The 12,476-nt window shown below is 43.0% G+C and overlaps 1 long non-coding RNA gene across 1 annotated transcript in view; it reads left to right on the top strand.

The window, feature by feature from the left end:
• Positions 1-7,939: 7,939 nt before the first annotated feature.
• Positions 7,940-12,476, top strand: part of LOC146862287 (uncharacterized) — a 63,618-nt gene continuing 59,081 nt past the window's right edge. The window contains exon 1 of the long non-coding RNA XR_014978411.1: positions 7,940-8,050. This is a non-coding gene — a long non-coding RNA (uncharacterized LOC146862287). The remainder of the gene's footprint in view (positions 8,051-12,476) is intronic.

Below are 12,476 nucleotides of genomic sequence, written 5' to 3'. Positions count from 1 at the left end.
ACTAGAGGCCATTAAGCAAATACTGATTAAAATTACCAGCGAGCTAAGAGAAGGACTAGCAGTAGGCCCTGCTCATCCCCTTAGCATACATAAGCGCACTATTGAACAGATTGGTATCCATTTCCAAGAACCAAGCAAGCTCGCTAAAGCTGGAGTAGTACCCAGGAGAGGCCAAACATGGTTTAATAAAGTGTGCAGACTTAAGAGGAAAAACCTGGCAATAGCCATTAGAGATAGGAATAGCGTAGCTATAAAAACTGGTAGGAAGGATTATAGAGAGGCCCAGCACCATGCAAAGCTGGATTGGGATGAAACTCGATGGCAAGATTTCAAAAACGCGAGCTTCACAAGAGACACACATCTCTTTTAGTCACTATTTAGGTGTTCAAATAAGGGAGATCTTGACCAAATTTCCAATCATATTCCACCTCAGGTCTGGCACGATCATTTTGGTGATCTATATTCTGGGTCTACTGATGTAATTGCTGAAGGGCATTTTTACCATCTCCCACTAAATCTAGAGAACAGCGAAAGTGACCCATTTACACTACAAGAAGTTGAGTCTGCAATAAACAAAATAGTCTCTGTTAAAACCCCGGGCCCTGATAGTCTTCCCGGGGACTTGTTCCTCGCCGAACGGGATAAATGGGCTGAGTATGTCCTCCTTCTCATTAATTTCATCTCCAGAGGGTGCCCAGTCCCAGAATCGTGGAAAGGGCGCAGAGGTAGTTCCTATCTATAAAAAGGGAATTAGAGAGGACCCTTCCAACTATAGGCTAATAAGTCGCATAGATACAATGAAGAAGGTAGTACAGAGAGTACAGTCTTGGGCTGAGGAGGCGGATATTCTTTCTCAATATCAGGCGGGCTTTCGAAGCAATACGGGAACGATTGACCACGTTTTTAGATTGCTTCTGATTTACTGATTTACTGGAAGGTGGTGGTGATCGGCAAGGGCAGTCTTTACCTCGCTCTTACCGACCTAAAGACTGCCTTTGACCTGGTCCCCAGGAATAAGTTGTGGGAAACCTTGCGATCTATGGGTATTCCTCCACTGATCCTTAACCTTCTAGTAAGGCTCCATGAGGGCAATTATGCCCAGATTAGATGGAGCTCTCAGGGACAACTCACAGACAAGATTCCAGTAAACAGGGAAGTACGGCAGGGCTGCGTGATGGCACCCACCCTGTTCTCATTATATGTGAACGGGGTGGTCAGCTACTGGAAGAAACACCAGCTGATGCCCCGACCCTGGCAGGTAACAAAGTTCTGACTCTCCTGTTTGCTGATGACACGTTACTGATCTCAAAGACCCCGGTAGGTTTACAAAAACTCCTCAACGGGTTTCAATTATTCTGTAACAATCAGGGGTTGGTCATAAACACAACTAAAACAAAATTCAGGACATTCAATACCCAAAAAGACTCAGGAGTAATATCACCTTAAATGGGACGCATCTCAAGAGGGTCACTACCTTTGACTATCTCGGGATATGCCTGTCAGAAAAAATGCAGTGGAGACAGCATCTAGACAAGATGTTTCTGAATCACAAATGAGTTGCCGGGGTATTGAGCAAAGAACATCGCTCATCATTTAGTAGACCGATTGCCCCAGCACTCATTGTGTAACGTGCCAAGGCAGTCAACTCGTCTCTCTATGGAGCCGAGTTGTGGGGTTTCGATAACCTTGATGAGATCAGTAGATCGGAACATAAGTTCTTTACAGACCTGGGCATGGTACCACAGGGTACCCCCCTAACCTCCTTGATATATGACCTAGGTAGGCGACATATCAAAGATCTGGCCAAACTTCGCCCATTGTTATATTGGGCCTGCCTAAGAAGAACTCCCGAACTTGCAAATTATGCAGAGGCATTTGAAGAAGTAATGGGGTTAGATACCTGTAAGAGGATCAAATGGATCGCAAATGTCAAGGCACTGACGAAAACCCTTGGTCTCAAAGAGTGTTGGGTCACTCAAAGTCCACCGAGTAAAGTGGACCTTAAAATAAAAATAATCTACTGGGAGTGGTTAGATGCTAGAGACCTCAGCAATCCAAATTGGGGAAGGCTCACGGAAGAATTCTTCCAACACAAACAATTGAGAAGCCTTGAACCATACCTGGACATTATCCAGATCCCCAGCGATAGGTCATTATATATCCAACTTAGACTTAGTTCCCTCCCGGTTCATGAATTTACTGCAAAGTGGCATCCCCCCATCAGACCACTGAGGAATGCCCCTCTTGCGGGACCTCAAATGAAAGTATTGCACACCTCACTTTCATTTGCCCTACCTATGCTAGTGCTAGGACCAGCTGGCTTATACCAATCTGCAAACAACTAGGTACTCTTGACCATCGAGTTGCCTTGCGTATATTGAGAACTGATTCAAGAACTATTTATGTTTGCTGTATTGCTAAGTTTTTATGCCGAGCTTGGACAATTAGGCGTAGGGCTATCTGCAGGGCGACTCACAATTGACCTAGGACGTCTATTAGTATGTATATAGGACAGTCGTATTTTATATCCTATTTTTATCATGTTTTATCTTATATTCTGTATCATGCAAATGAAATTCTTCTTATATACAGGAAATAGCTTTGTTTTTAAAATACTAGATTATATTTTACCATCCTACTTGGAATGTAATATTTCCTCCTCCTGTAATACTTCTGAATCGTGATGCTTTTATGATATTTTTATCAAAATTAAGCTATTTGATTGATTGAATAATTGAGTTAGAAAATGGTCTTGGTATCAACAGCTATGTCAATGTAATTGCGAATGTTGTCTTTTATCTAGAAGATCTTCATCATGAAATTATGGAAAATCAAGAAAAATATTCTGTTCCTTCCTACACTATATTTTTCAAAAGTTGGTAACTGATAGAACTAAAATCCATACTGCTTCTAGCATTCAGCATCTTTTGGATGTATGTACTGGTTATTCGCAATTTACACTCAATATACAACAAGATGCACAGGAATTTCTTATGTTTATGCTTGCAGTATTGGAAGATGAAGGAATGGAAATTGAAAATTTGTTTGGACTATGTTACAGATGGGATCATAAATGTGAAGAGTGTTCTTTTTCTTCTACCACTGGAATAGACACTTAATGATTCATATATTTGAGAATACCAGATTGCAAAACAGTGCCGTCTAACAAATTAGTAAAAATAGCTAATCAAGATATGAAATTGCACTCATTGTAAATCAGAAATATTTTCAACATTATATATAGAAAGATTTGGAAAATATGTAATTTTAGTGCTACAACGTTGTAGAGCTAATGGAAGAAAAGTGGACACCAAAATAAAAAATGTGTGGCAAGTCAACTATCAATTTCAGGAAGAACTTTTAAAGCTGTGGCTATTATTTTCCATGATAGACCTACTACAATATCTGGACACTATACTGAGTATTTAAAGTGCAATAAAGGATGGGTACATTGCAATGATGCCCATTTGGAATTCAAATGCAGGTTGCCTTTTGAATTACCAGATTAATATCTGAAATTTTTTATGCCAAAGTTTTGAAAACATCATTCGGCCTATTGGGAAGATGTGAACACCAATTTATGAGTTTATATTGGATATTTTCAATCCAAATGGATTTGGAAACATTGTCCAGCCTATTGGGAAGATGTGAACAATTACTGTTTGGGTTATTGTTTGTGCTAATTCTTAGTGCATTTGCAAAATTGTGTTTGAAAGAAGTAGTTTACATGTTTGATATTTATTTTATACGCAATGTAAATGAGAGTGTATATTTTAGAAATTGTACTTCAGAGAAATAAATGATTTAATGTAGTTGAAGAATGTAATTTAGAAACTGTAGATAGGTGAACAGATATTAGAACTTGTTGTAAATATTTTCAACACAGATTTGTTTGTTTTTTACAATGTCATTGATTGTATTTTTTCCCCACGTTTTATGATGATCTACATTCAAATCACTGTGTATGGTGGAATTCAGTAGAATATGATAACAGCCAAAAAGTGAAACTGAATATGTTATGTAATTCTAAAATTATGTTGTGTTCTTAAAACTGTAATCTTATATGTAATAACAGTTTTTCCTATTTTTATTACGGAAAGTAATACTAAATTCAAAAATGTTAAATTTAGTTCACAACAAAACTACTGTAAAATAGTTTCACTGAGTTTTGTATCTACTTTAATAAAGAAGGTTAAATGAAATAATGTAATACACATAATAATATGAAGTAATGTTTACAGTCACTTTTATTGCACTCATCCATTTTTTCAAACACTACCCATGCACTGATCTATACAGTTAGGCACTATTTTCACACTCCTGCTATCATCCATGCACTATCCATGCATTTTTCCAATCCCCTAGCCTGTATCCACACAGTTATAATATCACCCAGACACTACCTATGCACTCTTCCAATCACCCAGGCACTATCTCTACACACATGCAATCAGCTAGACATTACCCGTACACTCTTCCAATCACCCAGGTAGTACCTATACACTTCTCCAATCCCCTAATCTTTGTTCCTGCACTGAGGCAATCACACAGACACTACTGTTGCACTCTTTCAATCATCCAGGCAGTATATATATAATGCTCTATTCATTCAGGCAGTACACATACACTTATAAAAGCACCCAAGCTCTATTTATACCATCTTCCAATCACCCAGGTACTACTCCTGTACTCCTCCAATCACCAGGCCAGAACCCTTCAAGTTTTAAAATCACTCAGGCCCTATCTCTGCACTATTTCAATCACCTATGCCCTACCTCTACACTCTTGCAATAAGCAAGACATTATCCCTACACTCATGAAATTACCGAGGTATTAACCATGCATTCCTCTAATCCCCTCTAATCCCCCAGACATTACGCCTGCTCTCATGCAATCACCCAGGCATTACACATGCTCTCCTTCAATCACTCAGGCAGTACTTGTGCATTTATAAAATCATACATGCACTACTTATGCACTTGTGCAATCACACAGGCACTACTAATGTACTCCTCACTGCACATAGGCATAACCCATGCACTCCTCCAATCAGTCATGCACTATCTATGTACTCCTTCAAGCAGCCAGTCATTACCCTTACAGTCTTCAAATAACCCCAGCAGTAGCACTGTACTCATATAATTACCCAGGCAGTACTCATACACTTATAAAAACATACAGACACTACCTATGCACTCATGCAATCACACATGCACTACTGATGCACTCCTTGTTGCACCTAGACATTACCCACGCACTTCTCCAATCATCCAGCCAGTACTCATGCACTTAAAAAATCACCCAGGCACTACTTACACACTTTTACAATCACCCAGACACTACCAGTACAGTCATGCAATGGCACAGACATTACCTTGCACACATGCAATCAGTCACACATTTCTCAAGCACAGCTTCAATTACCTACACATTACCCCTGCATTCATGCAATCACTTATGCATTACCTATCCACTACTCCAATGACCCACACATTATCCCTGCACTTATGCAATCACCCAGGCACTACTCATGCACTCGTACAATCACCCAGGCATTACCCATGCACTCCTTCAATCACTCAGGCATTATGTATGCACTCCTCCAATCAACCAGGCACGACCCCTGCACTCATGGAATCACCCAGGCACTACCTATGCACTCATGCAATAACACAGACACTATCCATGCACTCCTCCAATTACCCAGGCACAACCCATGCACTCATATACTCACTCAGGCACTACCCATGCACTCATACAAGCAGTCAGGCACTTCTGTAGCACTCATTCAAACACCCAAGCAGTACCCATGCAGTTTTCCAATCATCCAGGCACTACCCATGCAGTCATACATGCACCTAGGCACTACCCATGCACTCTTCGATGTGCCCAGGCATTACCCATGCACTCCTTCAATCACACAGGTACTACCCCTGCATTCATGCAATCACCCAGATACTACCTATGCACTCATGGATTAACCCAGACACTACCCTTGCACTCCTCCAGTCATCCAGACACTATCCATGTACTCCTCCAATCACCCAGCCACTACCCATGCACTTATAAAGTCACCCAGGCAGTACCTATGCACTCGTCTAATCACCCAGGCACTACCCATGCACCCCTCCATTCACCAAGACATACCCCTGCGTTCATGCAATCACCTAGGCATTACCCATGCACTCCTTCAGTCACGTAGGCAGTGCCCATGCACTCCTCCAATCACTCATACATGCACTCAGGCACTTCTGCAGCACTCATGTAATCACCCAAGCACTACCCATGCAGTCTTCCAATCATCCAGGCCCTAACCCTGCACTCATGCAATCACCCAGGTACTACTCATGCACTCCTCCAATCACCCAGGAGCTCCCCATACAGTCCTACATGCACCCATGTATTACCCATGTACTCCTTCAATCACCTAGACATTACCGCTGCACTCATGCAATCACACAGGCATTACTCATGCACTGCTTCAATCACTCAGGCAGTTAGCATGCACTCCTCCAATCACCCAGGCATTACTCCTGCACTCAAGGAATCAAGCAAGCATTACCCATGTACTCCTTCAATCACTTAGGCAGTACTCATGCTTTCCTCCAATCACCAAAACATTTCCCCTGCCCTCATGCAATCACGCATGCAAAACCCATGCACTACTTCCATCACTCATGTAGTACCCATGTACTTCTCCAATCACCCAGACATTACATCTGCACTCATGCAATCACCCAGGTATTATCCATGCACTTACAAAATCACCCAGGCATTACCAATGCAGCAACAAAAGCTCCTTCAGTCACTCAGGCACTACCCATGCACTCCTCCAAACACCCTAACATTACTCCTGCACTCATGCCATCACCCAGGCAATACCCATGCACTCCTTCAATCACTCAGGCAGTACACATGCACTCTCCCAATCACCCAGGCACTACCCATGCACTCCTACAATCACCCAAGCAGTTCCAATGAAATAATCCATGCACTCAGGCATTACCCATGCACTCATGCAATCACCCAAGCAGTACCCATGCACTCCTACAATCACCCAGATACTACCCCTGCACTCATGCAATCACTAACACACTACCCATGCACTCCTCCAATTACCCAGGCACTACCCCTTGATATATGCAATCACCCAGGCACTACCCATGTCCTCCTCCAATCACCCAGGCAGTACCCCTGTACTCATGCAATCAATCATGCACTACTTATGCACTCCTTTATATATTACACTTGCCGCAATTCATGCAACACATAGAAGTTTGTCTATTTTCAATCAAATTGACGGTTCTAAAAATAACTATATTTTTCTTCTTTTTTTCTTTTAAAATTGTTTGTGTTTTTTTAACTCTTTTATGTATTTATGGTGTTTAAAATTTTTTTTAAAAACATCAGAATAAACTGAGAAACCTCTCCCAAACATTTTGCAGTTAAAAACTCATTGCAAAAACAACAAAAAACTAACAACGTGGTTTTTCGCAGCAACCACAAGAGCATCCACAGATTGCTCTCCACAACAAAGAACTTTCTTGCACTTAATGCACCGTTGCTCAAACCCAGCAAACTCAGGAATTATTTGGGCTCTTTGGGTCGATGCAGAAGAACCTGCCAAGATGCTAGGCCCTGCAACCTGATCATCTTGCTGACTTTGTTTCTGTAGTTCGCAACAATGTTGCTCTCACGCCAGATGACGTGAAGGCATTGTGTGCAGGTGTGTTATCATAGATGAAGTGCCACAGGAGTATTTTTGTTGTATCCCCGAGAGAGGACCCTTGGAGATAAAGTGCAGCTCGCCTTGCATGCATTCACCTTTTTTTGCCTGCTGGAATTGTAAAAAAGCCCACACAACACTTTCATAATGCTACTAAACTGGTTCTTCCAAATCTTTTTCTTCTCCAGGAATGTCCTGTGGTGAAATTGAAGAAGCAATTTTACCAATGGATTGAAAAAAACACTGAAAAAATGCAAAAAAGAAAAACAGAAAACACAAGAGCTGTGTCTCCTGAAGATGTTCTTTGAAGACTTAAACATTTGGGTGAGGTGCTGCAATTTCTAGAATAAAAAGCTTCTTAACCAATTAAATGCTTTCTTTTGAAGTCACATGGAATTCGCACACCCAACAAGTGACCAGTTTGCAGCTGACGTGATTCCGAAAAAATATATTTAACAATAATATATCTTTACTCCAGTTACAAATATATGATTATATATTCCAACACTCACATATACTGTCTTTCACATATGTAGTTACTTACACATGTACCACTGAGACATCCATTCACTCAGCAACCCACACACCCAGTGAATCACTCACTCACACATCTATGCGGAGTCACTAACCCCACATCTACCCACACAGAAACTCAGGCACACATACAGATACTCAGACAACCAATCAATAACCCATATAGACACTCATGTAGCTACTAACCAACACTGGTACTGGTACTGGTGGTAACTGACCTTGACTGACCCTGGGCTCTACCTAACGAGGTCCAGAGCCAGTGCTATGCTGAAAGATACTTAGAATACATTGAAAACACCTACATACCCTAGGGTACACTATGGGCTGGGGTACCCCTGTGATTGGCAGAACCTTTCCTGTAAGGCCCTAGTACATAATAGAGCAGGGGGTTAAAACTACCTCTAAGTCCCTAGCATATAATAGTGCTTGGCAGTTTAGATGCCAGCAGCCCATTTCTGCACTTGTTTGTGTGCACTGCTGAGCCTGAGGTCAAATTAAAAGTAGCCCTGTGTGTGCAGAAAGAGGCAAGATAGGTGCTGAAAGAGGCACGAGAGGTGCAGAAAGAGGGAAGAAGGGTGCAGAAAGAGGCAAGAGGGGTGCAGAAAGAAGCAAGAGAAGTACAGAAAGAAGCAACAGAGGTGCAGAAAGAGGGAAGAGGGGTGGAGAAAGAGGCAAGAGAAGTGCAGAATGAAGCAACAGAGGTGCAGAAAGAGGCAAGAGAATTTCAGAAAGAGGTGGCAGAGGTGCAGAAACAGTCAAAAGAGGTGCAGAACGAGGGAACAAGGGTGAAGAAAGAGGGAACAGGGGTGCACAAAGAGAGAAGAGGGGTGCAGAAAGAAGCAAGAGGGGTGCAGAAATTCACAAGAGAGGTGCAGAAAGAAGCAAGAGCAGTGAAGTAAGAAAAAACAGAGGTGCAGAAGGAGGCAGAGTGGTACAGAAAGAGGCAAAAAAGAGCAGAAACAAGCAAAAGAGATGCAGAAAGAGACTAGAGCGGTACAGAAAGAAGCAAGAGGGGTACAGAAAGAGGCAAGAGAAATGCACAAAGAGGGAAGAAGGGTGCAGAAAGAGGCAAGTGGGGAGCAGAAAGAGAGAGGTGCAGAAACAGGGAAGAAGGGTGTAGAAAGAGGCAAGAGGGTGCAGAAAGAAGCAACAGAAGTGCAGAAAAAAGCAAGAGAAATGTAGAAAGAAGCAACAGAGGTGCAGAAAGAGGCAAGAGGGGTGCAGAAAAAAGAAGAAAAGTGCAAAAAAGAAGCATCAGAGGGGCGGAAGGAGGCAAGAGAAGTGCAGAAAGAGGCAAGAGAGTTGTATAAACAGGCAAACGAGGTGCAGAAAGAAGCAAGAGCAGTGCAAAATGAACCAACTGAGGTGCAGTAGGAGGCAAGAGGGGAGCAGAAGGAGGCAAGAGCAGTGCAGAAAGAACCAAGAGACATGCAGGAAAATGAAAGAAGGGTGCAGAAAGTGGCACGAGGGGTGCAGAAAGAAGGTAGAGAAGTGCAGAAACAAGCAACAGAGGTGCTGAAAGAGGCACGAAGGGTGCAGAAAGAGTCAAGAGAAGTGTAGGAAGAAGCAACAGAGGTACAGAAAGAGGCAAGAGGGGTGTAGAAAGAGGGATGATAGGTGTAGAAAGAGGCAAGAGAGTTGCACAAAGATGGGAAGGGGTGAAGAAAGAGGCAAGAGGGGTGCAGAAAGAAGCATGTGACATACAGAAAGAGACAAGAGAAATGCTGAAAGAAGCAATAGATGTGTAGAAAAAAGCAAGAGATGTGCAGAAAGAGGCAAGTGAGATACAGAAAGAGGCAAGAGAGGTGCAGAAGGAAGCATGGGAAGTGCAGAATGAAGTAACAGGGGTGCATATAGAGACAAGGAAAGTGCAGGAAGAAGCAACAGAGGTGCAAAAAGAAGCATAGGAAGTGCAGAATGAAGCAACAGAGGTGCAGAAGGAGGTAAGAGAACTGCAGAAAGAGTCAAGAGAGTTGCAAAAACAGGCAAGAGAGTTACAGAAAAAAGGAACAGGGGTGCAGAATGAAGCAACAGAGGTGCAGAAAGAGGGAAGAAGGATCCAGAAAGATGCAAGAGGAGTGCAGAAAGAAACAACAGTAGTGCAGAAAGACCCAAGAGAGACGTGCAAGAAATGGAAGAAGGGTGAAGAAAGAAGGTAGAGAAGAGCATAAAGAAGCAACAGAGGTGCAGAAAGACCCAAGAGACGTGCAGGAAAATAGAAGAAGGGTGCAGAAAGAGGCACAAGGGGTGCAGAAAGAAGGTAGAGAAGTACAGAAAGAGGTAAGAGATGTGCAGAAAGAAGGAACAGGGGTGTAGAAAGATGCAAGAGAGGTGCAGAAAGAGGGAAGAGAGGTGTAGAAAGAGGGAAGAAGGATGTAGATAGAGGCAAGTGGGATGCAGAAAGAAGCAAGAGAAGTGCAGAAAGAGGCAAGAGGGGTGAAGACAGAGAAAGAGAGGTACAAAAAAGAAACAACAGAGGTGCAGAAGGAGGCAAGAGAAGTGCAGAAAGAGGCAAGAGAGTTTGAGGAAACAGGCAAAAGAGGTGCAGAAAGAAGCAAGAGCAGTGCAGAAAGAACCAACAGAGGTACAGAAGGGGGCACGAGGGGTGCAGAAAAAGGCAAGAGCAGTGCAGAAAGAACCAAGAGACATGCAGGAAAATGAAAGAAGGGTGTAGAAAGAGGCACGAGGGGTGCAGAAAGAAGGTAGAGAAGTGCAGAAAAAAACCAAAGGTGCTGAAAGAGGCAAGAAGGGTGCAGAAAGAGGCAAGAGAAGTGCAGGAAGAAGCAATAGAGGTACATAAAGAGGCATGAGGGTGTAGAAAGAGGGAAGAGGGGTACAGAAAGAAGCAAGTTAGGTACAGAAAGAGACAAGAAAGGTGTATAAAGAGGCAAGAGAGGTACAGAAACAGGCAAGAGAAGTTCATAAAGAATCAAAAGAATTGCTGACAAAAGCAACAGATATGTAGAAAAAAGCAAGAGAAGTGCAGAAAGAGGCAAGTGAGATACAGAAAGAGGCAAGAGAGGTGCAGAAAGAAGCATGGGGAGTGCATAATGAAGCAACAGGGGTGCAGAAAGAAGCAAGAGGAGTGCAGAAAGTAGCAACAGTAGTGCAGAAAGAAGCAACAGAAGTGCAGAAAGAGGAAAGAGGCAAGAGACAAGAGGGGTGCAGAAAGAGGCGCAAGGGATGCATAAAGAAGTAAGAGAGGTACAGAAAGAAGCAAGAGAAGTACATTAAGAGGCAAGTGGAGTGCATAAAGAGGGAAGAGGGGTGTGAACGAGGTACGAGGGGTGCAGAAAGAAGCAGGAGGGATACATTAAGAAGCAAGAGAGGTGCAGAAAGAAACAAGAGAAGTGCAGAAAGAAGTAACATATCTTCAGAAAGAGGCAGGAGGTGTGGAGAAAGAGGGAAGAGGGGTGCAGAAAGAGGCAAGAATGGTGCAAAAAGAAGCAATAAAGGTACAGAAAGAAACAAAAGAAGTGCAGAAAGAAGCAACAGAGGTGCAAGGAGAGACACAAGGGGAGCAGAAAGAGAGAAGAGTAGTGCAGAAAGAGGCATACGGTTTGCAGAAAGGAGGGCCAGAGGTGCAGAAGGAGGCAAAATAAGTGCAGAAAGAAGCAACAGAGATGCAGAAAGGGGAGGAGGGGTGGAGAAAGAGGCAAGAGAGGTACAGAAAGAAGCAAGAGAGTTGCAGAAAGAAACAAAAGAAGAGCAAAAAGAAGCAACCAAGGTACAGAAAGAGGCAAGAGGAGCGCAGAAAGAGGGAAGCGTGGTGCAGAAAGAGGACAAGGGGTGCAGAAAGGGGCAAGAGAGGTGCAGAAAGAAGCAAGAGAAGTACATAAAGAAGCAACAGAGATGCAGATAGCGTGAAGTGGGGTGGAGAAAGAGGCAAGATGGATACAGAAAGAAGCAAGAGAGTTCCAGAAACAAACAAATGAAATGCAGAAAGAAGGAACAGAGGTGCAGAAAGAGGCAGGAGGGGAGCAGAAAGGCGAAGGAGGGCTGCAGAAAAAGGCACGAGGGTTGCAGCAAGAAGGGACAGGGGTGAAGAAAGAAGCAAGAGAAGTGCAGAAAGAAGCAACAGAGGTGCAGAAAGAGGGATGAGGGGTGGAAAAAGAGGCAAGAGTAGTGCAGAAAGAAGCAACAGAGATGGAAAAAAGGGGAACGGGGGAGAAAGTGGCAACAGGGATGCAGAAAAAGCAAGAGGGGTGCAGAAAGA

This window comes from Triturus cristatus, chromosome 2_2 (genome assembly GCF_964204655.1).
Source record: "Triturus cristatus chromosome 2_2, aTriCri1.1, whole genome shotgun sequence".
NCBI classification, from domain to species: domain Eukaryota; kingdom Metazoa; phylum Chordata; class Amphibia; order Caudata; family Salamandridae; genus Triturus; species Triturus cristatus.
This window is presented reverse-complemented; position numbering and strand designations above follow the sequence as displayed.